Here is a 5,643-nt window from a genome sequence, read left to right as displayed (position 1 = left end):
CTTTTTTAGTATAGCCATCCTAGTGTGTGTGAAGTCATGTTTCATTATGGTTTTGATTTGCATTACCCTGATGGCTGATGATAATGATCAACACTTATTTCTGTGCTTATGGCCATTTGTATATCTTCTTCAGAGAAATTTCTTTTCAGATTATTTGCTCATTTTTAAATTGGATTATTTGTCTTCTTCATTATTAAGGTATAGCAGTTCTTTATATATTCTACATATAAGTCCCTTGTCAGATATATAATATGCAAATTTTTTCTCCTCTTCTATGGGTTGTCTTTTTACTTTCTTGATGGTATCATTAGAAAAAACACATTTTTACTTTTGTTGAGGTCCAATTTATCTACTTTTTGTTTTGTTGCTTGTGCTTTTGGCATGATATCTAAGGAACTATTGCCTAATTCAAGGTCATGAAGATTTACATCTATGTTTTCTTTTAGGAATTTTGTAGTTTTAGTTCTTAGATTAAGGCTTTGATCAATTTTTCAGTTACTTTTGTGCAGAGTATGTGATATAGGTTCAACTTCACTCTTTTGCATGTGGATATCCAGTTGTCCTAGCACCACTTGTTGAGAAGATTATTCTTTCCCCATTGAGTTATCTTGGTATCCTTGCCAAAAATCAATTGATCTTAAATGTGAGAGTTTGTTTCTATACTTAAACTTCCATTTCATTAATCTATATGTTTGTTCTTACAATAGCACCATACTATCTTGATTGCTATAGCTTTGTAGTAAGTTTTGAAATTGGTTGGAATTTGTGGGGACTTCCTTTAAGATGTAGATTCCCAGACCCCTTCTCTAGAAATTCTGATTTAATCAGTCTGGGGCAGACTGTGGGAGCATGTATTGCAGGATTTAAAGAATGCCATAGAGTAATGGTCAAGAATGCAAGTTTTGGCCAGGCATGGTGGCTCACGCCTGTAATCCCAACACTTTGGGAGGTTGAACTGGGTGGACTGCTTAAGGCCAGAAGTTCAAGCCCAGCCAGGGCAACATGATGAAACCCTGTCTCTACAAACAACAACAACAACAACAACGACAACAACAACAGCGGGGTTGATGGTGCACACTTGTAGTCCCAGCATTCAGGAGACTGAGGTAGGAGGACTGCTTGAGCCTGGGAGGTGGAAGTTGCAGAGAACCAAGATAACTCCACTGCACTCAAGCCTGTGTGACACAGCTAGACCCCATTAAAAAAAAAAAAAAAAAAAAAAGTAAATATTGGAGCCTGACTTACCAGACTTACCAAGACAGAATCTGACCTTACTTACAGGATGACGTGGGAATGACATTTACTGCTTCTTCTGTAAAATAAGAATAATGATGAAACAGGAAATGTTCCCTTGTCCCCCTCACAGGGCATGTGATGGGGGTGTGGCTCGCTTCTTCCGTGCTCTGCTGCTCAAACCTCTAGGGGAGCATACAGCTGGGCAGGCTGTGGGACTCCGGCCCCACGACACTGTCTAGGGGTGAAAGTTTAAAGCTGACGCCTCAATGGGCGTCTGTTACAGGGTGCTCTTTTAGTTTGGCCGTCTGTAGGCGGCTTGTGTTAGTTAGCTCAGCTTGTGTCAGTCAACTCAATTAGACCCCCTTCCTTATCTCAAGGACAGAGGGCTTTTTGTATCCTGGGATTTCTTGCCTTGATGTACCGGAAGAATTGGATCACATGTGGGCTTAGGGAATGAGAGCAAGATTTTATTGAGTTGAAGTAGCTCTCAGCAGATGGGGGAGCCAGAAGGTAGATGGATTTCCCGTGGAGTCTGGCCGCTCAGCGGCCCAGGCTCTCCTCCAATCTCTCCGGCCAAACTCGCCTCCTTCTGCTGGCCACTGGTCGATGGCCTGCCGGCGTCTGTCCTGTGTCCTTCCACTGGCATGCTCCCCTTGACGTCCCCTCAACGTCCAGCCGCTTGTGTATTCCTTTTGACATCCAGCTGCTTGTGTCTCTGCCTGCCAGGGTGTTGGGGTTTTTATAGGCACAGGATGGAGGCGTGGCGGGCCAGGACAGTCTTAGGAAATGCAACTTTTGGGCGGGAAGGCAGGAGTGCCTGTCCTCACCTAGGTACGTGGGCACAGGTCTGGGGGTGGAGCCCTCCCCAGGGACCACGCCCTCCTCTTCCCAGCAATCCCTTGCCCTCCTTCCATAGCAATAACAGTAATACTTTCCACATAGAGGTTATGAGAACTAAATTCATCGATTCATGTAGGACAGAAAAGTGCCTGGAACTCAGTAAATGTTAAGTAATTGGACTTCCTAACAGTTGGTCATAGGAGCAGACAATGGGGAAATGCAGAAAGGGAGAAAAAAGTATGTGCCAATCTAATGATACGAAATAATTTTTCAGTGACTTTGCAAAATCTAGGAAAAAAAAGTTTTGAATAACAAGGAAAAAAACACATGCCCTGATGAGTAACTGATCTTTTCTTAAATTGTGGTAAAATAGATATAGCATGAAGTCGCCATTTTAACCATTTTGAATAATTCAGTGGCATTAAGTACACTCATAATGTCCTGCAACTATCACCTGTATCTATTTCCAAAAATTTTGATCATCCCAAATGGAGACTTTAACAATTACATAATAACTTGCCGTTTTTCTCTCCTACCAGGCCTTGGCAACCTCTAATCCACTTTCTGGCTATATGAATATGCCTATTCTCAATATTTCATATAAGTGAAACCATGCAATATTTGCCTTTTTGTGTCTGGAATATTTCACTTAGCGTAATGTTTTTAAAGCTCGTCCATATTGTAGCATATATAAAATTTCATTCCTTTTTATTGTTGAATAATATTCATTATACACATATACCACATTTTTAATACATGAATTTGTTGATGGACGCTTGGGTTGTTTCTATTTTTTAACTATTGTGAATAAAGCTGCAGTGAACATTAATATACCAATATTTGTGTGAGCCTCTGTTTTCATTACTTTGGGGTATATATCTAGGTGCTGAATTTGAGTAACTGGTCTTTTACTAGAAATAAAATGGTGCTTTGGAGTAAAGAAAGCCCTTTGTTATCTCTCTCATAGCTTGTCCTTATATGAGGCTACTCTTGTCAATTCTTCCTTGACCTGCATGCCTGCAGCTCATTATAATTGCTGTCTGAGGCATAGAGATATGAATGCCTCTGGAGCCAGGGCAGTCTAGGTAGGAAGAAAGTTAAGAAAATTCCCAGATGATGGAAATTAGTGACAAGGCTCAAGGTAACCAGAGAGTCTGACCTGTAACCCTTCTTTGCCTCCTTCTCTGATACCTCTTGCTTTTGACAGGATGTTCTGCTCATCCCGAGAGACTAGGAGGTTATGTAAGAACTCAGAAAGGGGTGAAGAAGGGCTGTATAATTGTGCACATCTCTTGACCCTGTCATCTGCCAAGGCTACCATTACAGCCAGCAGGAGCCATTTAGGAAAAAGAACAGGAGTAGGTGGGATGGGGTCGGTGGGGCAAGGCAGCTATAGGTTGCTAAGGACATTCCCAAATAGAAAGGAAGTCCCTGTCACAGTTGTCTCTTCTCATTACAGAAAGCCCACCTCAGGAATTGTCCCAATGCTCCTAGTTTTATCCCAGGCCTTGCACTGTGCCCCCTGGTGTTTCTCTGATTTCCTTGGCTCATAGTGACCTTTCCCCTTAGTTTGGGATCAGTGAATGGAGAGGGTAATGGTGTTATTGATTGTATCCTTGTAGAGAAAGAGTGTTATTGTAGGCAATATGAATGAGAAATGTATCTTCTATTAGGTTCTACACGTAAAAGGCATAATTCATGTGGTTATCTATGCTTAGAATACTTTATGACTTTTTTGGAAGGATTAAATATATTAAGATGGTAGAATTAGGCAAAAATGAGCTAGTGAGTAAGAACAGCATGCCTCCACTACCCTATACTGGGTACACAGGCTTGATAAAGGAGAAAGAATTATACAGAAGTCTTGAAGGGCTATAGTAGGTTTCAGGGGAGTTGGTCCCTGTTACCAAAAACGTTTGCACTATGAATAAAAGATGATGCCTGAGTAACACATTTGAGACCTTCTTGGGCATCATCCTTGCCTGTTTTCCATTAGCTTAAGGAGAGGCATGAGTATAGTGATGTCTGTAATTGCCTGTCCTACCTGACACGGTCACTGAATGGCAGAAATCCTGGAGTGGAGATGGGGAGCTGATTCTCCTGGTGGCTTGGGTCACTGGCCTTCTTAGTAGCTTACTTACTTGAGTACTTGCCCTGCTCTTTGGTGGTGGCAGAAAGTCAAGCCCAGCTAGAAAGAGTTGGTCAAGAGACAAAAGGGAAAAATACAAACCAAGCAAATAAAATGTTTAAAAATGTTTTAAGAAATCATGATTTAATATTAACAGCACCCAGAACTTAATTGCCAAGTTTATTAAATGTTGTCAAAGACGTTTAGCTGATATAGATTAAAAGACCCCTAGGCCTCTCTTATTGTCTTCAATCCTATATTGTTAGAAGTGATCTACTTTTTAAAAGTGATGCAGGATATACAAAAATTCTCAATCTCTGCCAGTATTTAGTTCATGTAGAGATGAGCGGGTTCCATTTCTCCTACACTGAGCTACCATTATCTCCACACCCACTCTATCCTTTTTCATTTCTCCCTGATTCCCGACCTAAGGAAAGAGAGACTGCGCTACTTGTCCTCAAGATTCCCCTTTTAAGCTTCAGGGAATTAAACATTAAGCATAAGAACATTGCATTATCTCCCTGATTCTGAGCAACCAAATGTCCTATTCCACTCATAATATTTAAATTTTTTCTTCATGTAGTTGTATAAAGCATTTTATCTGACTTGATTTTAAGATGTTGTTTACCTCTCAGAGAAGCAGAATGGTGAAATAGAAAGAATTAAGGTCTAGACTAGGGCAATTCTGGTCCCAAATCCAAGATCTATATATAAGGTATCTTCATCTCTCTAAGTCACAGTTTCCTCCTTTGTAAAATGAGATAATAACAGTTTCTAAGTTTTGGGGAAGCACTAAGTAGGATAATAAATGTAAAGCACAAAAATAGGACAATGTTAAGTTTCCACTCTTTTTCTTGTTTCCCTAGGGAAAGCTCAGCTTCCTCATATACTGTGTATGTGATAAAGTCCATGTGGCCTCCTAAGACGAGGGTCATCTTACATATCCCAGAGTCCAGGTCATGTCTGAGCTGTTTTTCTGACATCAAAAGTTTATGCTCTTGTTGGGAGTCCACTGGAAATGACGTTTTCTTGAAGTGTATTTAATGATATAAGGAAATGAACAGGCACTATTCATGAAAATATAAGATAGAAATTATGCAGTATAAATACAGTTTTCAGAAAAGAATATATGTCCATACGTTTATATATAGGACATTTGGTGGCATCACAATTTATCTCACCTGTATAATACCAGGTAGTTGTTCAGGAAGATACCAGACACTTTTTTTTTCTTGCTGAGTTGCGGCATTTAAAACTGAAAAGAAAAGCAAAATTGCCTACATGTGGGAAATATTCAGAGGGAGAGAGGATTTAGCTAAAAGCTAAATACAGAGCAGGAATTTTTAAAGCAAAATGCTGTGTGTTCTCTGAGGCTGTTTCTACCCTTTTCTCTCATCTGCTTGAAATTATCGGTAAAGTAGGGATTGCTCATCGGGTAC

Source organism: Pan troglodytes, chromosome 8, assembly GCF_028858775.2.
Source record: "Pan troglodytes isolate AG18354 chromosome 8, NHGRI_mPanTro3-v2.0_pri, whole genome shotgun sequence".
NCBI classification, from domain to species: domain Eukaryota; kingdom Metazoa; phylum Chordata; class Mammalia; order Primates; family Hominidae; genus Pan; species Pan troglodytes.
This window is presented reverse-complemented; position numbering follows the sequence as displayed.